Here is a 24,579-nt window from a genome sequence, read left to right as displayed (position 1 = left end):
AAAGGTTAACTTTTCATTGTAATTCTCAATATGAAATTATTTAGTTACAAAACATTATCCTCTGTGCCATGTATCCAATTGATTTTCTAATAGGCTCATTTCAATTTTCAAGAGTCTGAACCTTAAAAAACTCACATAGTGCTTTATAACTTTTGAGATTTTGACATTTTATATTATCTTCTCTGATTATCAGTAATGTTCAGTGAAGCCAGCAATGCTTGTATATCATCCTAGTCCTTCATGTTAAAAAACAAAAACCATACTCACCAGGCATGGTGGGGTATGCCTGTAATTCCCAAGACTTGGGAGTCTGAAACAGGAGGATTGCAAGTTTGAGGCCAGTCTCAGTAACTTAGAGAGATCCTATCTTAAAATAAAAAGAACTGGAACTACAGCTCAGTGGTAGAGCACCCCTGGGTTCAATTCCCAATATCAAAACAAAACAAAAAGAGATAATATTACCCATTCGTTGTATTATTTTAAGTATTTGGTGAATATATGTGAAACTCTTAAGTGTCTATCTCACAGTATGCCCCCAAATAAATATTGAGTTACATATTTATGGTTCTGGCATATCCTATTGGCTTGTAAAGAGGGTTGGGAATCTTCACAACATAAACAGTTGGAAAATTACCAATGGGGTTTATATGTTAGGCAAGTTTAGAAGTGTGTGGGTTAGCGGATCTAAAGTGTTTTTAAGGGGCTGGGATTGTGGCTCAGCGGTAGAGCGCCCGCTTAGCATGGGCAGGCCCCGGGTTTGATCCTCAGCACCACATAAAAATAAAGGCATTGTGTTGTGTCCATCTACACCTAATAAAATAATAAATATTAAAAAAGTGTTTTTAATTCAACAATATTGTGGCTCAATAATCGCATTAGTTTTAGCTTATATTATATTCCATATATTTTCACAAGGTTGTGGCAAATATATCTGTAAAGATTATATATCTATATATCTATCTATCTATCTATCTATATATATATATATATTTTTTTTTTTTTTTTTTAAAGAGGAAATCAGTGTATTCTAACAGAAAACTCAGCCTCTTAGATAGCCCAGGTTTGCTTACTGGTGTAAAGATCTGCTCAGTCCTTCTTTGCTTAGAAGACATTAGGGGAAATGCCACCGGACTCAGCTGGGGACTCTGCAGGGAAGTTAAAAAAAAAAAAAATTGGTACAGCTTTGCAAAACATCTGGTGCTCAGCCATCTGTCTTTGGCAGTACAAGGGCTTAAGGTCTGTGTGGTTCTTTCCTACACCTTAGAGGGCGGAGTTACACAGCAGAATCAATAAACCTTAGTAGCAAGTAAACTTAGATCTAAGTTCTAAAGGGCCCATAGTCACCTGCGCTTCCAGTTACTCCATTTGAGGTCTCAAGTTCCCGAGGGACAGCGCCCCCCCCCCAACCCCGCCTACTTCCAGTCCATGATCTCTATGGCAGCCACTTTCAGGTCTCCCCACTGTAATCGCACACCTGCTTGGGGCGGGACTTACTATGCATACGTGACTTGAATACGGAACAATTTTGCATCCGGAGGTTAACTAGGTTTTACTTGAGAATTGCTTGCTAAGGGGTTGGGACACGTGGGAACTGTTGTTCTATTAGATATCTCCCACTGTAGTAAGAAAGGTGAAAGGCCCTCAAAATTTGTGAAGGGAGAACGGATGCAAAACGCTGTCACCAAACGCCCAGACTTCCTTGCCAGGCTAGGCTGGGCATTCCTAGGCCCCACCCATGGCAACGCCACTCTGACGTCCGCGCGCTGGAGGCCGTCATAGGCCCTTGTCGGAGCCCAGGAGGACGTGTGGCGCGTGGACTACATCAGGTCTCACATTAGTCCTGTGGGAACACGGTACACGCTTCCGGGCAAGGTTCTGTGCACCTGTTCCCTCCTTGGGTTCAAGTATTTTACCCCTCTGGGAAGAAGGAGGCATGCCTGTCTCCAGAGAACAAGAAGATGGGCCACAGAGAACCACGTAGAACATAGTGCAAAAGACAGCCCAAAGCTAGAAGGTGCCGGGCACCTTTAAGCTGTTTGGAAGTTCACGTGACTTAAGTGCCGGACCCCAGCAGTCACGTGACGGCGCGCGCGCTCACACGCAGGGAGAGCCGGTCTGCGCTGTGCGCGCGCCGTCACCGCTGTCTCCCACCCACCCCCTCGACGGGAGGGTGAGGAGCGGCGGAGTGATCAGTCTTCTGAGGCCCTGTGCGCGTGCGCAGCGAACAGCTGTCACCCAGTGCGGAACAAGTCTTCCAAATTTCCCAAATCTCCCCGGGCGGGAGGCCACAGTCTTCCTTCTCATCCTCTTTCTTCGGGTCGTGTCCTCGCCCCACCCGCGCGCCAGGTAACCGCTTTTCCGGAGTCAGGGAGATGGGGTGGCGGGGGGGAGGGGCCCGGGCGATCTTCCCCGCACTGCCCCTCTCCACGCGGGGCAGCGAGGGGTGTGGGCGTCCAGAGGAGCTGAGGCACCGGGGCAGAGACGCTCAGTCTGCGACCGCGGCGACTGTCATGCTGGGGAGGGAGCGGACGGCCATGGTCGCAGGGGAGGGAGGCGGGGGCCAGTGACAGTCCGATCCGGCCCTTACAGGGTTCGGTCCCCGTGCTCGCCATTCTCCCGGGAGCTGGAGTCGGGGTCGTGCTCTTTAGGACAGAGGAACGCGCGGTGTTCTGGGGGTACCGAGTCCTTTACCCTCCCAGCCGGGTCTGCGGCGGACTCCAGGAAGGCCCGGCCTGGTGCGCTCCTCTGGGCCCTCCCTTCCCTGAGACTGTCACGACCCCGCGGAATGAGAGTGGGGGCTCTTCTCTAGACCACCCGTCGCAGGCAGCCAGTTCCTCATTCGGGTTTGTTCTCAGTCACCGCAGCTGTCCTTTTGGTTTTTAGTCTTCGGCACGGGGCCATTTCTTCCTGCAGTGCCTGTAAGAGCCACGATGTGGGGTAGACAGTGGGTGCTTAATCAATGCGAGTTGGATCGGGTTACGTGGACTGCCAGGTACAGGACGTGTTGTGGGGCTAGGATGTACAGCCAGAAGGCAGGCAGGCTGGGTCTCCAGGCTGGAACTTGGGGTGTTTCTTCATGCTCCCTCAGCCAGTGAAACCAGCAGGGCTCAACTCCGATGCTTTCTTTCCTCGTGTACTCGGAGCCAGGCTCCCCCCTTAGCTGTGTCCTGTTAAGACTGCACTGGCTGGCTTTGGTTGTGGGCAACAACTAGGGGGTTTTGTCAGGTTCTCCCTTCCGGAGAAAACAGAGCAAACTTTCTTTTGCACTTGGTAGGTCAAATGCGAGGTCATTTATGTAGCATTGCTTCTGAGGTATAAGGTTAGAGTCGCAGTGGGCTCACCCTTGTCTGGGTGAAAGCATTTGATAGGTTTATATCCTTAGGTTCGCCCCAAACTTCGCCCTATTTCACCCACTAGAGTTTTTTTTTTTTTTTTTTGGCTTCACTGTTTCTATGGCAACGGTTAAGAATATTCTAATTTCGAAGTGTTGTGGTTGAAAATTAGTGACTTTAATTTTTAAAGGTTCAGTTTTACTATGTAGCACTCAGTTCTTTGAGACCAACCACTCAAATTTGCCTACTTTGCTAGTTCTCTCGCAGTCCCTCTCCCCAGCTTTGTTTTGGAACGTATAACACATTTTTTGGTTTAGACCAATTTTAGTGTTATGAAAAGATTGCACCTAATCTTTACATCACTTCACAACCTTGGTAATAAAACAAAAAAAATTTAAAAATAATTTGTAGATGAACACAATGCCCTTATTTATTTATTTATTTATTTTTAATATGGTATTAAATATCAAACCCAGTGCCTTACACTGATCAGGTGCTTGTTTTGTTTTGTCAGCGCACTTTAATCCCTTTCTTTTTTAAAGTTTAAAATAAACGTTTTATGGGGTTAGGAATGTAAATCAGTGGTAGAGCGCTTGGTTGGCATGCCTGAGACCCTGGGTTCAATCCCTAGCTCCAAGAAAATAAAATAAACATTTGAGGTATCGCAGCGCACAAACCCTTAAAAAAAAAAAAAAGTCCACCAATTATTCTGTAAGAATGAAGATTTTTAGGAGTTTAACAGGTACTTCATCTTTTCAGAAGTTTCTTCGATTTAAATTTCAGTTTAGGGATGAAGATCTGGTAAACTGAGTTATTTTCTGAACACCTTCCATGGGTAGGTTAGGTGCCTCTCAGGGTAGTCTTAGACCCCTCTTTCCTTTTCTCATTGTTTTGTAAATGCTTTGCCTCACTTTTCCCCCCCACTAGACTGTTAAAGCCTTGAGACCAGTTTTCTTTTTTCCCCTCCCTCTCTTTTCTTTTAGTAATTAAGCCTGAGGTGCTTAAAATATTCCTTTATTGAGAAACAAATTTACCTATCTAAAATGTACAACTCAGGGCTGGGGATGTGGCTCAAGTGGTAGCGCGCTTGCCTGGCATGCATGCGGCCCAGGTTCGATTCTCAGCACCACGTACAAACAAAGATGTTGTGTCCACCGATAACTAAAAAATAAATATCAAAAAATTCTCTCTCTCTCTCTCTCTCTCTCTCTCTCCTCTCTCACTCTCTCTTTAAAAAAAAAAATGTGCAACTCAATAGTTTTTAGTATGTGCACAGAACAATTTTAGAATATTTTTGTTTTTATTTTTTGGTACCAGGGATTGAAGCCAGAGGCACTAAACCACTGAGCCCCATCCCCAGCCCTTTTAATTTTTATTTAGACAGGGTCCTGTTAAGTTGCTTAGGGCCTAAGTTGCTGAGACTGGCTTTGAATTTTTTTTTTTTTCTGGGTACCGGGATTGAACTCAGGGGCACCCAACCACTGAGCCACATCCCCAGTCCTATTTTTTGTTTAATTTATAGACAAGGTCTCATTGAGTTGCTTAGCGCCTCAGGCGGGCTTTGAACTTGAGATCCTCTTTCTGCCTCAGTCTCCCTAGCCACTGGGATGACAGGCGTGCATCACTGTGCTCCAGCATGGCTTTCAACTTTTGATCTTCCTGCCTCAGTTTCCTGAGCTGCAGGGATTATAGGTGTGTGGGACTACGCCCTTCTCTGTAGGATACTCATGTCACCTTCCAAAATAAACCTTGTTTTCATTACAACCATTGCCCATTTTCCTCCAATTTCCTCCCCCTCCAGCCTTGGTATCGGCTTTCTGTCTTAATAGATTTGTTTGTTCTGGACATTTCATATAAATGAACCATACCCTAGTTGATGTTTTGTGACTGACTTAATTTGCATATTTTCAAGGTTCATCCTTGCTGCAGCCTGTATCAGCTCAGTATTCTTTTTAATGGCACAATAATATTCCATTGTATGGAAATATGACATTTCATTTCATTCATCAGTTGATGGACTTTCAATTGATGGACTTTCGGATTATTTTCACTTTTGTGCTTTTATGAATAATGTTGCTGCTATGAATATTTGTGAACTAGTTTTTTTTTTAAATTTATTTATTTTTTAGTTGTAGGTGGACACAGTATGTTTGTTTTATTTATTTTTATGTGGTGTGGAGGTTTGAACCCAGGTCCTCCCACGCGCTAGGAGGGTGCTCTACCGCTGAGCCACAACCTCAGCACCCCTGAACTAGTTTTTTAAAAAAATATTTTTATTAGTTGTTGATGGACCCTTATTTTATTTTCTTATTTATATGTGGTGCTGAGAAACAAATCCAGTGCCTCACACATGCTAGGCAAGCACTTTACCATTGAGAGCCACAACCCCAGCCCTGTGAACTAGTGTTTTGTGTGGACTTATGTTTTATTCACTCCTATACACAGTGGTGGGATTACTGCATTAATCATCTTTTGAATGAACAGATGAACAAGGAATGAGAGTTAGCCTTAAGGGATATTCTTTGGAGACATTGGAGGGGCCCATTGACTTCCTTGCTCCACTACCAAGTGTACTTCTCTATTTATAGGCCAGAACTCTCTAGAGGTTTTGTCCTGTAGCTTGTGCTATTCCTTCTCTGAATATTATTAAGATCATTCCTTTCTATTGCATAGTTTTCATACTGCTCATGGGTAGTCCCTTATATTCATGTATTTGTTATGTATTTATTAGTGATATAATGATAAAACAGGTACATTTCATACATCAATTAAGCTCTGTGTAATGCAGGTCTCTCAAGCTTTAAAAATTTGTTGTTCCTTTTATTTTAATTTTTTCTCTTCCTTTTTCTTTAAATATAATATTTAATGCTTCTCCTGCTATCCTGTTTCTGATATGACATGTAGCTTCCCCCCCCCCCCCCCCCCCCCCACTGCTGGGGATTGAACCCAGGGCCTTGCACATGCAGTGTGTCTTTTTATTCCTACTGGTCTAGAAAGAAAGTTATTTGGAGCATATGATACAAATTTGAAATATTAGTTTTTTTTTTTTTTTTTTCCCCAACTCTTAATTCCCAAGGATTCCTTACACCCTGTTCTCCCTGCCCATTAAAGATGTGCCTTTCTGGGGCTGGGGATGTGGCTCAAGCAGTAGTGCGCTCGCCTGGCATGCCTGCGGCCTGGGTTCGATCCTCAGCACCACATACAAACAAAGATGTTGTGTCCGCCGAGAACTGAAAAATAAATATTAAAAAAAAAAAAAAAAAGATGTGCCTTTCTAAATCCATCCTTGCTAGGCCTAATCCCTTCCCCTCTCAAGCAGTCTGTATGATCCTTTTAAGGATTATGTTCTTCCTTCAAGTCCTCTTTCACTGAGGAACTAGTCATAATTCTCAGATCTACTTATGAGATTTTGATTAGCCAATGGCCTTCTTCCCATTGGACTCCTCTGACTTCTTATTTCTCTAGGCCTGGTACCCAGCTCATACTCCTGTTCCCTCTGCCTACACTGTTACCTTGACCTGCACTGCCCTGTCTGATTGGTTCCATCCCTTTCAGAAAACAGTCCAATTGTCTCTTCTTCAAGTTATTCTCCCTCAATCCTGCACACTTGCCTTAGTAACATTCTGTAATGTCCTTCACACTCTTAAACAACCATGCCATTACTTGTTCTTTTCTTCCTTCTCCACCTTCATGAATGCAAAGAGAAAGGGCCACACAAAAATATTAACAGTAATTAGTTATTTCTGAATGATGGAATTGTGGATAATTTGTTTCCTTAGTGTTTAAGTGTATTTTATAATTTTCTCCTGTGGAGGATAGTTAATTAAAAATCCATGTTTATTAGAAATTTGGAAAACTGGAGCAGATGGAAGGAAAAAGAAAAGTTATCAGTTATTGTCATTTTTATTTTGGTAAAATTTCTTCTAACAGTTTTCATTTTGTTTTAATTACCTAGATATAATTTTACTATAACTTCATCTAGCTTTTTTGGGGGAGCAGGTGATGGTACTAGAGATTGAACCCTAGGCACTTTACCAGTAAGTTATATCCCTGGGCAACACCCACCCCATCTTTGAGATGGAGCCTTGCTAAATTGTTGAGGATGGCCTGGAACTTGTGATCCTTCTGCCTGGGATTGCAGGCACGCATTTCTACTCTACTGACATGAAACTTTTATTTTGATTTTTTTTCCTCATATCTCTCAGTTTTCTAGGGAATGGTAAGGATACTTATCATTGGTTGCCTTGATGGAGTTTCTGGTACTGAAATGAAGCAGATTATTAGAGAATAGAATTAGCATCTTAGGCTATTAGGGTATGAGAACCAAATATGCTAAGAATCTCATTTCCCTGAGAAATGTCCTGATTTGTATGTTTCATAATACAGAGATTTTTTCCTTGAATAATTGCTTATTATTTGCATTGATTTGTATGTTTCATAATACAGAGATTTTTCCTTGAATAATTGCTTTTTATTTGCATTGTTTTAGTTTTGCTTGGTGCTTTATTCTACAAGTAGTGGATACATTTCTACAATCGACTAATATTATGTTCCTTACACTGTAAGATGTTGAAAATGTAGTGAACTCAATACAAGTGATTCTCTAAGATTTTAAGAGTGAATATTTAGTTACACTGTGTACTATATTTTCAGACATAGTGGCTTTAGCTATTGTATTTATGAACTGCTACTGCATAGAGTCTCTAAAATTCATCCTAGATTCTTTTGGGTTTGTGTTTCTTATATTACTATGGAGCAGAGTAATGTGTCATCAATGCCCTGTTGGTGGATGATGCGCACCTGTAATCTCAGGGACTCCAGAGGAAGGCTGAGGCAGGATTGTGAGTTTGACTTAGCTTGGGCAATTTAGCGAGACCTTTTATTAAATAATAATAAAAAATCTTTTGGTAATCTTTTTTTCTTATTAAAAATAACTTTATATAATAATTCTGGGTATTAATTTAACGGCTCTATTTGTTCAGTATGGCAAACAGCTTTGATCTTCCCTTTCAGCTTTGCTTTGGGATTTCTCAGGAATCTCATTTTATTATTTACTAGCAAGTCCACAAATTATCCCAGAAATATATGTGTAATTAGTCAGTTTGACTCCACTTCCAGTTCATCTTCCCAATATGCATTCCAGCCTCCCTCCAATCTCTTCTTTACCTGAAGATGTTTAAAAATGCAAATTGATCATTCTCATTGTCCTCTGGCATTTAAAATTCCTGTAGTATTATTCATTTATCTCAGATTTCCTTCCCCCACTCAGGCCTTATCTAGATCTACTTTTCATCTCTGCCCATCTGCTTTCTCTTTCTTCAAACTGTATATGCCCTTCTCAAAAATGCTATTTTTTTTTTTTGCCAGGCTGACTTTTCATTTTCTTCCTTTCCATACATCTTTCAGATATATACTTGAATGTATATTCTTCCTCAAAACATGTAATTTCCCAGTCTAAACCAGCTTTCTTAATTATAATCTGTTAGTCTACTCTAAAAAAATATTTTTAGTTACAGATGGACACAATACCTTCATTTATTTTTATTTTTATGTGGTGCTGAAGATCACACCCAATGCCTCACAAAGTGTTCTACCACTGAGCTACAACCCAGGATCGAACCCAGTGTCTCACACATGCCAGGCAAGTGCTGTATCACTGAGCTACTACCCCAGTCCCTATGTTAGCTTACAGTTGCATAGTGATTATTTGATTTTTCCTCCTAAATGTGAGAATTCTATAAGGGCAGTGATCAAGTATATTTGTCTTCTTATTTCACATCAGCACACTTTTACTTCTCCAGCACCACAGAATAGGTGCTCAATAAACATTTGTTTAATGAATTAATGAAAAAGTTGAACTATGAAGCTAGGACACAGGAAATACATTTTCCTTTTTGTGACCCAGCGTGTACACATATACTTAGTGAAACTGAAATTTCACAGAAAAATACTTCAACTGCTTGAGCTACATTCTGATATTTTATCTTTTGTGCTATGCCATATAATGTATGTAAAATGTATAAATACACACATGGGGCTGGGTTTGTAGCTCAGTGGTACAGCGCTTGCCTAGCATGTGTGAGGCACTGGTTTTGATTCTCAGACCCCACAAAAATGAATAAAGATATTGTGTTCGTCTACAACTAAAACTATTTAAAAAATAAATACATACACACACACACATTCACATATACACTGTGGATTGAACCCAGGGGCTCTTTACTATTGAGCTATCTCCTTGTCTCAAAATTGTGATCCTTCTGCTACAACCTGCTGAGGTGCGGGGATTATAGGCATGTACTATGGTGCCTAGCTACATATTATAAAAATATTGATATACCCCATTAATTTGGGTAGGACAGCCTTTTGAACAGCATAGCTCTAAGGCAGTATAAGGAAAACTCTTCATTTCCATTAGCCTCTCTCTCTTTTATGCCGAGTATTGAATGGAGGTGCTGTACCATTGATAATTGATCTGTATTCACAGTTCCTTTTATTTATTTATTTATTTTTAAGACAGGGTGTAAGTTGCTAAGGGTCTTGCTAAGTTGCATAGGCTAGCCTTGAACTTGTGTTCCTCTTGTCTCAGCCTCCCAAGTTGCTGAGATTATGGATCTGTGCTATCATGCATGGCTACCATCAACCCCCTTCCTTGAAACTTTTTTTTTTTTTTTTTTTTTTTTTTTAAGAGAGAGAGAGAGAGAGAGAGAGAGAGAGAGAGAGAGAGAAGAGAGAGAGAGAGGGCCGCACGCATGCAGGGCGAGTGCGCTACCGCTTGAGCCACATCCCCAGCCCTTCCTTGAAACTTAATTGCTAATTTTTTGATTCTCCTTGGATGGGAAATACAAGTATAGCTTTAAATAACACATCTTTGTTGTCTCTTTAAAGAAATGAAAGCAGAGCTGGGAGTGGTAGCCCAGCAGCTCCAGAGGCTTAGGCAGGAGGATCTCGAGTTCAAAGCCAGCCTCAGCAATTTAGTGAAGCTCTAAGTAATTCAGTGAGATCCTGTCTGTAAGTAAAATACAAAATAGGGCTGGGGATGTGGCTCAGTGATCGAGTGCCTCAGGGATACAACAAAAGAAAAAAAAATGAAGGCAATTCTACAGAGAAATTCTGGTCTGGTCTCAAATAATTCATATTGAGAAAAATACAAATCTACCTTCCTCTACTTTAGGCCTAATTAATTAATTAATTATCATTTTTGTGTAGTGAGAATCAAATCCAGGGCCTTGTACCTGTTAGGCAAGTGCTCTTCCCCTGAGCTACTCTCCCCACCCCTAGCCCCTTCTAGTAGGTCTTATCTTGCAGATTTCTCTGGTCCAATGATAGTCAGTACTCATCCACCATACTTGACCCCATACTTGACTGAGGTCAAGTATGGTGTGTGGCCAGTCATAAAATTTTTTTTTTTCTTCTTTCATTGCTTGGGATCAAATCCAGGGCCTCATGCATGTGAGGCAAGTACTCTACCACTGAGCTATATATCCTCAGGAAGTCACCAAATTTTAGGCCTGGCTTTTCATCAATTTTGCTTACCAATTTATTACAAAACAAAATGTGGTGCTTACCTGTAATCTCAGCAGCTCCAGAGGCTGAGGCAGGAGGATTGCAAGTTCAAGGCCAGACTGGGTAACTCAGTAGGAATCTGTTTCAAAATAAATAAAAAGGGCTGGGCATGTAGCTCAGGGGGAGAAAATCCCTGTATTCAGCCCCCAGAAGGGGGAAAAATAAATCACTATACAAAATTAAATACATTGTATGATTCAAATTGTGTTTAAACATAGTTCCAAATGTGTATATGTTTAGAAAAAATACATCAGATTATTTATTTTATTATTCAGATTATTTATTGATTTTGGTGATGGGATTGTCATTTTGAGAAAGTACATTCCTGTTTATAATGAAACACTCAGTTAAAAAAGCCAAACTTTATATTATCGAGTATGTTCAAATAGGAAAAAAATAACACCTTTATTATGTTGGATATAACCCAGGTTTTTTAGTGGCTGCATTTTGGGGACACCTGCGGGTGTAACTATGTTCGTCCATGTAATTGTTTTTTTTCTTTTTTTTTTTTGTGGGGGGGTACTGGGGATTGAACTCAGGGGCACTCAACCACTGAGCCACATCCTCGGCCCTATTTTGTATTTTATTTAGAGACAGGATGTCACTGAGTTGCTTAAAGCCTTGCCATTGCTGAGCTGGCTTGGAACTCATGATTCTCCTCCCCAGCTGCTGGGATTATAGGTGTGCACCATTGTTTCTGGCTGACCATGTAATCTTTGTACTGTATAGTGACCTATGTTCTGCTCCTAGCTTTTCTAAGCTATTGAAGCCTAAACAGCCTGTTTTTCATCTTTTTTGCTGAAATAGGATTCCATTTTCCCTCTGTTCAGCTCAAAAATGTTGATAAACCCAGTCTCACACACACTTAGCATGCATTCTATCACTGAGCTACTTGCTAGCTTTGATGATTTTATCTTTAAAAATAGTTTATTTACATAACAATATTTCTTCAATTTTTAATTGGGGGGGTGTGTACCAGGGATTGTACTCGGCAGCTCAACCACTTAGCCCCATCTCCAGCCCTTTTTTAGTATTTTCTTTAGAGAGAGAGGGTCTTGTTGAGTTGGTTAGGGCCTCACTAACTTGGCGAAGACTAGCTTTGATTCTCCTGCCTCAGTCTCCTGAGCAGCTGGGATTACAGACGCAGCTGGGATTACAGCTTTCTTCACTACTTTTAAGTTTTGAATAGGTAATACAAGATAAACAACAAAGTATAAAATAAGATAGAGGTATAAGAGATATAAAGGGACAGAAAATGTATTTTCTTAACTTTGGCCTTTAGGTATCTCATTACTTCCCTTTGGTCAACCTTTGTTAAGCAGTTTCCTTTAGGGCTTTCTAGAGATATTCTATATAAGCATATGTGTACATTTTTTACACAAATGGTATTATGTGTACTTTTTCTTTGTTGGTACTGGGGATTGAACCCAAGGTGTTTTATCTCCACTGAGTTATATCTTCAGACCTTTTGATATTTTATTTTGAGACAGGGTCTCACTAAATTGTTTAGGGCCTTGCTAAATTGCTGAGGCTGGCCTCAAACTTGCAACCTTCCTTCCTCAGCCTTTCGAGTCTGGGATTACACATGTGCACCACTGTGCCCAGTCATCTATACTTATTTTTTAAATCTCTCTCTCTCTCTCTCTCTCTTTTTTTTTTTTTACTAACAGTTTAACATGAAGGTGATTTTTTTTTTAATATTAGTATATATAGAGCTCCCTATATGTGTTCGCACAGTTTTTCATTATATACACATACCATAAGGTATCCCAGTCAGCTTTTGATTATTGTGACAGAATACCTGCAAATCATCAGTTTAAAAGAAGGAAAAGTTTGTTCTGGCACATGGTTTCAGAAGTTTCAGTCCATTGTCACTTGGCCTTGTTGCCTTTGGGCCTGTGGCAAGACAGCACATCATGATGGGAGGGCATGATGAAGGAAATTGCTCCCTTCAGGGAGTCTGGGATGAAAAAAGAGAGAACAAGCCCAGTGGTCTCACTATACCCTTCACTTTCCTTAATCTTGGCTCCACCTCCTAAAGTTTTTACCACTTGCCAATAGTGCTATTATCTGGGAACTAAGCCATCAACCTAGGAGCTTTTGGAGGACATTTAAGGTCCATACCACAATAAGGTGTTTAACTAATGCAAGGCTGAAAGTCATTTAGGTTGGATTTTTTTTTTTTTTTTTTGGTGCTGCAGATTTATCCTAGGGCTGTCTGCATTCGAAGCAAGCACTCTACCAAGTGAGCTATATCCCCAGCCCCTAGATTGATTTTATTTCTGTGTAATGATCTGTTCATGAATCATTATGTCAATGTTGTAATTGCCTTAGCTTTAGCTTTATTATATGTTTTTAGAAATTTACAGACTATTCTTATTTATTTTTCTTCATTATATTTGACTTTGGAATCAACTGTCTAGTTCCAAAAACTATTACTTGCTTTTGTTGACAATATATTTAATTTGTGGACTTACCTATAAAGCTGTCTTGAAGATGCTAAGTTTTCTTGGCTGAAAATACAGTATATCTTTCCATTTACATCTTCTTTTTAAGCCCTTATTACAGACATTTTAAAGTTATCTTTATTCTGGTCTTACAGATTTCTTAAATTTTTTCCTTCATATTTTAATTTTTTCCTTTGGGATAATGTCAATTTTTAGAAAAATTCCAATTATGGTACAAAGAACTTTTATTTCTTTGAAAAATTAAGTGATTTGCCTTCATGCCCCATCCATCCACAATAACTCAGTACACATTTACTACATTTTTCTGAATAACCAGTGTATATTCATGAAGATCAGGAAATAGCTGGGCTCAGTGGCACCTGTTATCTCAGTGGATTGGGAGGTTGAGGCAAGAGGATTGTGAGCTCAAAGCCAGCCTCAGCAACTTACTGAGGCCCTAAGTAACTTAATGAGACCTTGTCTCAAAAAAGAAAAAGAGACGGGGATGTGGTTCTATTCCTGGTACCAAAAAAAACTAAAAACAAAACAAAATAAAAAACTAACAACAACAACAACAAAAAAAAACCAAAACCAAAAAAATTCAGGAATTAACATTGATAGATTACTGTCATCTAATTTGTAGACCCTTCACTTTTCACCATTTGTTTTAGTAATTAACATTTTTATAACCTATTCAGCAAAAGTATCTAATCCAGAATGATGCATTGCATTTTCCTGTTTTTGGATCTTTTTAGGATCCCTCAATCTCAAATACTGATATATATATATATATATATATATATATATATATATATATATATATATATATATATATGTATATTTTTATTTATTTTTGGTTGAGGTACTGGGAATTGAACCCAGGGGTGCTCTATTCCAGAGCTACATTCCCAGCCCTTATTATTTTTTTATTTTGAGACAGGATCTCATTAAGTTGCCCTGAGTGGCCTTGAACTTGTGATCCTCCTGCTTTAGCCTCCCTTGCTGGGATCATAGTCCACTGCAATCATGCCTGGCTTCAAATATTGATTTGAGGTGATTTTTGTTGATCTTGATTATCCTGATCTTGACACTTCTTTTAAGATTATAAGCCAGTTAGAGTCTCCCTTAATTTTGGCTTGTCTGTATTGTTGGCAAGAATATCCAGAAGTCATTTTCTATTCTTTTCACTGCATCTTCCCAGGTAGCACACATTTTCATTTTGTTCTTGTTTATTTATTTTTTTACTTGTAGATGGACTTCATAACTTCATTTTTTATTTATTCATTTTTTATGTGGTTCTGACGATCAAACCCATTGCTTCGCTTCACGTGTGCTAGGCAAGCACTCTACCACTGAGCCACAACCCCAGCCCTTTGTTTTGTTCTTTTACTGGAAATGTTTCCTTTAATTGCTTAAGATAATCTTCTATGGTTCTCTGCTCTTTCTTTTAAAGAAGTATGTAAATATCTTCTGCCTTTTTAAGCTTTCAATTTATTTAATCAGTTTGGATTTATGGTTTATTAAAATTCATTGAGTTATTATCTGTTAATATTATTATTTGTATTGACACTCACATTCTTATCAGGTTGGAAACTGTCAAGTTGGATTGCCTGTTTTACATGTTCCATGATTTTTGTAAACACTCCTTTTATTTCTGGAGCGTTATTTTGAAGCTAAGCTTTAAGTGCTTATTGTAATTGGAGTGTTGCTCCTAGGTTCTGTCAGAGATACAGACTGTGTATATATTCATATGTACATTTATGTATATGTCTGTGTTTATTTACTTATCCTTACAAGACACATGTACACACAAAGAAGGATAAGACAAATATACTAATGTAAAACCATTATTTATTCCTGGAAAAATCCCTTAATCCCTTGTCATAATTTATTATTTTCATGTGCTTTTGGTTTTTTTTTAAATTTATTTTTTAGTTGTAGTTGGACACAATACGTTTATTTTATTTATTTATATGTGGTGCTGAGGATCGAACCCAGGACCTCAAGCATGTTAGGTGAGGGCTCTACTGCTGAGCCACAACCCCAGCCCTGCTTTTGGATTTCGATTGTTTATTTTAAAAGGAAATTTGACCAGTATTCTTTTTTTTTTAAAATATTTTTTTTAGCTGTTGATAGACCTTTATTTTATTTATTTATACGTGGTGCTGAGAATCAAACACAGTGCTTCACACATGCCAGGCGAATGCGCTACCACTGAGCCACAGCCTCAGCCCAACCAGTATTCTTAAATGAGATTAATAGCTGTTTTATTGGGTCAAGTAAAAAGAAAGTTTTGTTACTCCTTGTAGGCTTGCTTTTTAAGAAAGAATTTGTTTCTTTTTGGACTGAGGATTGAACGCAGGGGGGTGTTTTTACTACTGAGCTATGTCCTCAGTCTTTTTTATTTTGAGACAGAGTCTCACTGAAATTGCTGAGTGTCTTGGTAAATTGCTGAGGCTGGCCTTGAATTTGTGATCCTCCTTTTTCAGCCTCTTTGGTTGCTGGGATTACAGCCATTACCACTGAGCCTGATTTAAGAATGGATTTTTAAACTTACTTTTCCTTTCTGTATCTGGGACAGTTTAAATAACATTATACTACTGAGTTTGGTTTCTTCAAAATTCAGGAGAATTCCCTTGTGAAAGAATTTGGGCTTGGTGCTGCAATTTGGTTTTCCTTCTCCCTTCCTTTCCTCTTCCCCTCCCCCTTCTTCCTCTTCCCCTTCTTTCTCCTTCTTCCTATTCCTCCTATTCCTCCTCGCCCTGCTGGAGAGCCTAGTAAAGAAGTCAGTTATGTTGGGACTTATATCTGAGGGATACTGCCTGTCTGTCAATTCATTGCATACTTGCTGTCCAACTTCTGGAAAGTGATTTTCATATCATCCTTAGTTTCATCTCTCAAATGGGAATAGCCACAGTCTGCTGATCCTACAGAAAACTTTTAAGAATGTGTTAAAGCACAGTAAGAACCAAGCAAGTTTTTTTTTTTTTTTTTTTTTTTTTTTAAAGGTTCCTTCCTTCCTTTTTTTTCCTTTGTAGTACTGGGGATTGAACTGAGCCCTGTTCCCATCCCTTTTCCTTTTTTATTTTGAGACAGCCTCATTTAATTGCTGATGCTGGCCTCAAACTTGGAATCCTCCTCCTTTATCCTCCTAAGTAGTGGGATTATAGACATGCACCACTGCTGCTGGTCTAAAGGTTCAAAGAGGTTTCAGTGAGGATAGCTCCACGAATCCTTCTTTTTTCTTTTTTTTGGTACTGGGAATTGAACTCAGGGGCACTTAACCACTGAGCCACATCCTCAGCTCTATTTTGTATTTTATTTAGAGACAGAGTGTCACTGAGTTGCTTAATGCCTCACTAAGGTGCTGAGGCTGGCTTTGAACTCACGATCCTCCACTCAGTCTCCTGAGCTGCTGGGGTTACAGGTGTGCGCCAACTTTCACCTTTCAGTATCATTCTGTTGAAGGGGTTTGCACTGATTGGACAGTCCTCTCTCTACTCCTAGACAAATGGGGAAAAAAAAAGGCAAGAAGAAATATTTATTTATTTATTGTATTAAGGATTGACTCTAGAGGCACTTAACCACCAGCCCTTTTTTTGCATTTTATTTAGAGACAGGGTCCTGCTGAATTGTATAGGGCCTTATTAAATTGATGAGGCTGGTTTTGGACTCAATCCTCCTGCCTCGGCTTCCCCAGCCACTGGTATTACAGGCATATACCACCATACCCAGCCAAGAGGAGAATTTATTACTAATGACAAAAAAAAAATTCATGAATCAAACAATGTGATCTAGATAGAGCTTGCTTATTTATTTATTTAGCACTTTGGATTGAACTCAGGGGCATTCAGCCACTGAGCCACACACCCCCAGTCCTAGTTTGTATTTTATTTAGAGACAGGATCTCACCAAGTTGCTTAGTGCCTTGCCATTGCTGAGGCTGACTATGAACTCGTGATCTTCCTGCCTCAGCCTCTGGAGCCACTGGGATTACAGGCATGTGCCACTGTGACCGGCCAGATAGAGTGTATTTTTGTGAATATTAATTATAATTAGTGAAGATTTGATCTTATATTATTAACTACATTATTATGTATTTATTAACTATATTATTATCAAGGAAAAGTGGCAATAGAATATGATTTTGCCTTGTGTTTGCATCATGACTGTGTTTATTATAAGTTGGTTAAATATTTGAGATTTTTGAGAAAAATGGCATTTGTCTAGGCCCAAAAAATATTTTTAGATGTGTTTGTTATGTCAAGGAAGCTGTGTATTGGTGTCAGAGTTAAGGAAATAAATGACTAACAAATACTTGTGCAAAGGTGCTGTGCCAAGTATTGCATATAGGATGAAAATTTGCCAGACCTGCCCAATGTTACACACTTGTAATCCTACTTACTCAGGAAACTGAAGCAGAATTGAAAGTTCAAGGCCAATCTTAGGCCAGACCCTGTCTCAACCAAGTTAACAAAACAAAACAAAATACCCTACAAAAAAACAACAGACAACAAAAAGTACCCCCCACCCCCCAACAACAACAAAACACCCTGAAAAAAACCCAGCCATATCCATTTCTCTCTTGTGGTCTTTTGGATAGGTAGTTACCAAAAATGTGTAGATTGACATAATTCTCCAAAACAATGTTTCTCCCATTTATGAATAATGTAGAAAGCATGGGTGGTCAGATTATTGTGTCTGCTGGGCACGGTGGTGTATGCATGTAATCCCAGAGACTCTGGAGGCTGAGGCAGGAGGATCACAAGTTCCAGGTCAGCCTCAGCAATTCAGGGAGGCCTTAAGCAACTCACTGGGACCTTGTCTCTAAATAAATATATATAGGCTGAGGATGTGGCTCTGTGATTGGGTGCCTCTGGTTTTAATCCCTGGTTACAAAAACAAAAACAAACAAACAAAAATTGTTTTTCTTCCTGTTTCTCAGTATAGTTGATAGCGCATATAGTTTATATGAGAGTGAATCTTTAGCAATTATTTCATTGTTTGCATATTAAGTGCTTTTTATTTATTTATTTTTTTGTAGCCGTGTTTAAACCTAGGGCTGCTTAAACTCTGAGCCACATCCCCAGTCCTTTTTTCTATTTTATTTAGAGGAAGTGTCTCACTAAGTGGCTGAGGCTGGTGTTGAGCACATTAAATTCTTTAAATGTGTTTGCAAAGTATTTAAAATTTTAGTTATTGCTTTTATATTTGAAACTAAGAATTAGTAGTTTAAATGGACTGCTGTGGGTTCTTCTGCTAGGCCTAAATGCACAGGGTAATTTCGGATTTAAAAGCAAAACAGGTTTCACTGTAGAGCCTAAGGCAGCGAGCGGGATGCGGTTTCCACATGGGGCTGGCTTGGTGCCTCGCGGGCGTGCGGGTGCGCAGGTTGCGCAGTCCGGAAGTCGGCGAGGACTTGCTGCCGGGCTTGAGCACTGGCTAACCTGGAGAGGTGTCCCGGCGCTGTGGACATCACACGGAGGTGGTTTCCAGGGAAGTCTCAACAGGTGCCAGGAGCCCTTGGCACAACCTGGGAGACTCAGGTAGCTCTTGGTGGGTGGGTGCTGGGAAGTGGTTCTACGTTTCTAGGCCCGGGCAATGGAAGCCCAGCAGGCAAGTAGTGTGTACCCAACAATCGTGTGAAATGCAAGTTTTGAAAACTGTTGAAATCACTTTGTGTGTGTGGATGTTTTCTGTGTCTTTATCAATCTAATTGCTTAAAAATAGGAACTTGGAAACTGAATTCTGTTCCTGACTTCACAGATGCAGGAGAACAATTACTTTTTCTATTCTCTTGGGAATATTTGTTGACATTGGTTATTTTTTTTTGATTTTGTTTGGACCCAAATTATGGTGTAGTTTTGTAGTTTTCCTCAAAATTATAATTTAATGAAAAACAATTAAAACCCCTTATTTACTGAAAACCCAGAATTTCTCATTTTAACCCCTTTTGTAAGGATCAGGAATCTCTCATCAAATACAATGTTTAAGTTTGCCTGTTTTAAATTCATTCATTACTTTTAAAAGCATTTTTGTTGCAAGATTAACAGTTTTATTGATGTTGGATCACAGATTACTTTGTTTTTTGTACTGGGGATGGAACCCAGGAGAACTTAACCACTAAGCTTCATCCCCAACCCTTTTTTATATTTTGATTATAGACAGGGTCCTGTGGAGTTGCTTAGTGTGTCCAGTTGCTTAGTGTGGATAAGTTGCAGAGGCTGGCTTTGAACTCTCTCATCCTTCTACCTCAATTTCCCCAGCCCCTGGGATTATAGGCAAGTGCCACTGCATCTGGTTTACAGATTGCTTTGGTCTCCAAAGTTAAATCCATAGATTTGAAGGATTCAGCAGTCTTATAGAAAATATTGGTTATTTTTATATATAGTTTCTGTTCTTAAAAATTAATGTTATGATTTTCTTTGCTTTGTGATTATTGTCACAATGATCTGTTTCTATTAAATATAGTATCCATTTTACTTGAGAATTTGTTGAATTTTTGCTGTCTACTTTCTTCCATTACTCTTATTACTCTGCCTGCATTTTTACTTGTAGAAGGTTTTTTTTTTTTTTTTTTTTTTTTCATTCAATTGTCTACTTGATACCTTTTTCATATTTAGGTATGACATCTCTATCTGACATGAGGTTTTTCTGCACTGCAGTATGAAAATTGTTTTCATCAAACACTTCAAATCACTACCTAGACAAACATTTCATATTTATATTTTCTATGGGTCGAAAGGTATGGTATCTAGCTGCGGTTGTAGCTCAGGGGTAGAGCGCTTGCCTAGCAACGTGTGAGGCACTGGGTTTGATCTTCAGCATCACATAAAAATAAATAAATAAAACAAAGGATATTGTGTCCATCTACAATTAAGAAAAAAGTATGGTATGGTGTATAGTTCAAATAGATTTCAGAAAATACTTTTTTTTAATCCCAGTATATAAATGATTTTTTCCACCACAAATTACCTTTTAATGCTAATGCCATCATTGAGGTTATAGTTTGTGATTATTTAAAAAGTATTTTATTGAAGGGGTCATACGTGATCCCCCCATCCACACCTCTATACTGGGGATTGAACCAGGGGCACTCTACCAATGAGCTATATTTTTAGTCCTATTTATTTTTTATTTTGAGATTGGGTCTTACTGAGTTTCCCACAATGACCTCCATCTTTCTGTCCTCCTGCCTTAACCTCCTTAATTGCTGGGATTATGGGTAAGCCATAAACTTGGTTTTTCATTTAATCTGTAAAATATCCATAGAGGTATTTGTAGTTGTGTTATTGGTTGTGTATTAGAGTAAGACTAAGGGGAAGAAACCTAAGCAAGTTATTTCTACTTTAAGGTCTTGAACATGAATGTGTAATCCAACCCTAGATTTTTTTTTTTTTTTTTTTGAGAGAGAGAGAGAGAGGGAATTTTAATATTTATTTTTTAGTTTTCGGCGGACACAACATCTTTGTATGTGGTGCTGAGGATCGAACCCAGGCCGCACGCATGCCAGGCATGCGCGCTACTGCTTGAGCCACATCCCCAGCCCAACCCTAGATGTTTTAATAAAAAACCAAAACGAGAATAAGGTTTCAACATATAATTAAAAGAAACTATCTTGGTTAGAGTATATTTTAATTTTTCAGTCATCTTCAGGAACATTATTTATTTATTTATTTATCTATTTATTTTTTTGGCATTGGAGATTTGAACCCAGGGGTGTTCTATCACTGAGCTACATCACTAGTCCTTTTTATTTTTTATTTTTAGATAGGGTCTCACTGAGTTGTCCAGGCTAGCCTTGAACTTGTGTTCCCTGTCTCAGCCTCCTGAGTTGCTGGGATTGCAGATATATGCCACTGTGCCCAGTTGTTTCATCTTAAAAAAAGGCTTTATGTAATACTTATCCTTTTTTTCTTGCAGTGGACATGGTATAGTCCTCTGAATTCAACAGACATCATTGTGTGTTTTATGCCATCCATTTTGCCTCTTGGCAACCCTGTTGTCTTGATTTTTGTGTTCTATATTTCTTTATTATTTTTTTGGTATTAGTTTCTTAGTGCCTCTCTAACTTGCTGAGGCGGGCCTTGAATTTGTAGTCCTGCTGTGTCAGCCTCCTGAGTTGAGATTACAGACATGTACCACTGTGCATGGCTGCTTCCTTGTTTAAAAAATGGATTTATTTTGAATGCATTTATTCTTAAAGAATGGATTAGATTTGGGCTGGGGTTGTGGTAGAGTGCTTGCTTAGCACATGTGAGGCACTGGGTTCAATCCTCATTACCATATAAAAATAAATAAAGATATTGTATTCATCTACAGCTAAAGATATATATATATATTTAAAAAATGGATTAAATTTTAATATTTAACTTTGTGAAAATGGATATATGCTTTGTATAGTTCAAAACTCAGCTTTCTGAGATTCATCCATATATGTGGAAGTAATTTTTAATTGTTAATTTTCATTATTGTATAAGTCTATCAGGGAAATATGTTGTGATTTATTTGTTGTTCTCTTTATGTTTGATGTTTTTTTCCAGTTTTTAGCTGTTATAAATGCTACCATGATCATTATCTTACATGACTGAAATTGAATATATAGTAGCATTTCTTAGATCCCACAAGAAGAGTTTTAGAACTGCAGCACTGTTTACATTTTGAGTCTTAATAATTCTTTATTGTGGGTACTTTCCTATGCATTATAGGATATTTAGTCATGTGCCTTACCATCAGTGCCTCTAACATCCATTTAGTTGTGACAAACAAAAATGTCTGTAGGCATTGCCTGGGTACCCTAGGGGACTTGACTTTTTTTCTGATTTTGGTCAATCCCAGCAGCTATACTAAGAGGAATTCTTTGGCTTTTACGCTGTAGAAAGTATAGAAGCGACTTCAAGCACCTAAGCCTCCTTTTTTTTAAACCTTCTTGTCCTTTCAATAGAGCAAAACCCTGGTAACTCCTAGATTTTTTGTTTTCAAAGCTTTGTTACCATGAGTTGTTAACCTTTCTTCTTTTTGTTGATGTTACTGGGGATAGAACCCATGGTCTCATACATATTAGTGTTCTACTTTAGTGGTAACCCCCCCGCCCCTTGTTTCCCCCCCCCCCCCCCGTACTGGGAATTCAACCCAGGTGGTTAGCTCAGTGGTTAGGTACCCTGGATTCAATCCCTGATACAAAAAAAAAGAACGCTTGAACTCAGGGCTTTATGAATGCCAATCTTTACCACTGAGCAGGGTCCCTATTTATTTATTTTGTTTTGAGACAAGAGTCTTGCTAAGTTGCTGAGGTTGACTTCAAACTTAAATTCTCCTGCCTCTGCCTCCAGAATTACTAGGATTAGATGTGTCATGTGCCTGACTTGTTAATCTCTTGAAGTTCATATTAAGTGCTTAAATATTAACTTCCTTAGGTCTCAGTAATGCCAAGATTCTTTATGCCTTAGATGAATGAATTGATAGGGATTGATGAGTGGATTCTTATGATGGCTTCTGGTCTACCTTGCTTCATCTTGTCTATAGTGGGTGTAAGTTCTTTTCAGTAGTCAGTGCCTGTGTATTACATTTTTTGATATTACTCCTTTATCTTTACCCATCTAAGATAAGAAAGTTGTTTTTTCTTTCCTCTATTGCCTCCTACATGCACTGAAAGAAAATGTTGTGACCAGTCATTTTGAATGGCAAACTGCAGAATTTGAAGTTAGAAGTGCTTTGCAATGGAAGCCATTTTATACACAAAGAATGGTTTATTAAGAATGTTGTATCTGTGCCAGGCATGGTAGTACAGGCCCATAATTCTTTTGGCTTGGGAGGCTAAGGCAGGTTGACTGCAAGTTCAAAGCTAGCTTCAGCAATTTAGTGAGGCCCTAAGCAGTTTAGAGATGGCCTGTCTCAAAATGAAAAATAATAAAGGGCTGGGGATGTTGCTCAGTGGTTAGTCACCCCTGGGTTCAATTCCTGATACCAAAAAGAAAAATAATGTTACATTTGGAAGCTTGATCTATATAGATGGAGGTTGGGGGTCTTGTAGTTTTTTTAAAAGCAGAGAAAACTGATCAGTATTGTTAAAATAAAGGCTTAATCTTGATTTTTGTGAATGTAAACAATCAGTTTCCTCTATTGATCTTTTCTCTTTCTTTCTTTTAATGTTGGGGCCATGAAGGATCTAGAAATCATCTAGTTCATGTTTCCTAAACTTGAAAACCTAAGTTGGACTGACATAAGTTTTCCAACTTTTAATTTTTCCAGAATAAAACTTTTTAAACTAATTTTCTATCCAAAAATATCAGCAAAGTAGAAAGGGTATTCTTTGAGGATCAAAGCTGAAACTATGAAAAACCAGAGCTTTTTTATTACTAATTTTCTGTTGACTTGTAGAACCACTTGGATGCAGTGGCGCACACCTATGATCTCAGTGGCTGAGGAGGCTGAGGCAGGAGTTCAAAGCTGGCTTCAGCAATTTGGTGAGAGCCTATCTCAAAAATAAAAAATAAAAACGGCTGGGGATATTGTTCAGTGGTTAGGTGCCCTGGATTCAATCCCTGGTACAAAAAATAAGAATGCTTGAACTCAGGGCTGTGTGAATGCTAGGCTAGCATTCAGCCACTGAGCTACACTCCCAGTCTCTTTTTAGTTTTATTTTGAGACAGTTTTGTTCAGTTGCCTAGGCAGCCTTCAAAATTGTGATCTTCCTGCCTCAGCCTCCTGAGTAGCTGGGATTATAGGCATCTACCATTGTGCTGATCTGACACTGAATTTATTTAATTCCCTTTTTAAGGATTAGTAAAATTTAAGAAGAATGAAGTGTTTTAGGTGAAGTTACACCTTGAGATGTTGTTGGAGTCATATATCAGCCCAGATCTGTGGCAGTGACCTAGTTTAGTGGGTTATGCATGATTTTTTTTTTTTTTTAAATGGTACTGGTGATTTAACTCAGGGGTGTTTTACCACTGAGCTATAGCCCCATATACCTTCTACCCTGCTTTTAAATTTTTTGAATTTTTAAAATTTTGAAATAGGGTTACACTGAGTTGCTGAGGCTGGCCTCAAACTTGGCTATGAATGATGTATTTTTGAGAGTGTGGTGAGCTGTAGATCTTCACTTAGAAAAATGTGTATCTGGACAAAACAACATTAGAAATGAAAAGGCTACTGAACTAGATATGAGACTATAAGAATTTATGATAATATATTTTATGTTTTGTTTTGTTTTTGTAGCAGGAATTGAACTC

At 38.9% G+C, this 24,579-nt stretch overlaps 1 protein-coding gene across 5 annotated transcripts in view; it reads left to right on the top strand.

The window, feature by feature from the left end:
* Nucleotides 1–2,169: 2,169 nt before the first annotated feature.
* The window catches only part of Kdm4c (lysine demethylase 4C), a 395,886-nt gene continuing 373,476 nt past the window's right edge, over nucleotides 2,170–24,579 (top strand). For 3 of the 5 annotated variants that reach the window (XM_076845983.2, XM_076845984.2, XM_076845988.2), the window contains exon 1: nucleotides 2,265–2,346. The gene's annotated coding sequence lies outside the window, so the exon portion shown is untranslated. Of the gene's footprint in view, nucleotides 2,347–24,579 lie in introns of all 5 variants that reach the window. The other 2 variants (XM_076845987.2, XM_076845986.2) reach the window with 2 other exon arrangements.

This window comes from Callospermophilus lateralis, chromosome 2, assembly GCF_048772815.1.
Source record: "Callospermophilus lateralis isolate mCalLat2 chromosome 2, mCalLat2.hap1, whole genome shotgun sequence".
NCBI classification, from domain to species: domain Eukaryota; kingdom Metazoa; phylum Chordata; class Mammalia; order Rodentia; family Sciuridae; genus Callospermophilus; species Callospermophilus lateralis.
This window is presented reverse-complemented; position numbering and strand designations above follow the sequence as displayed.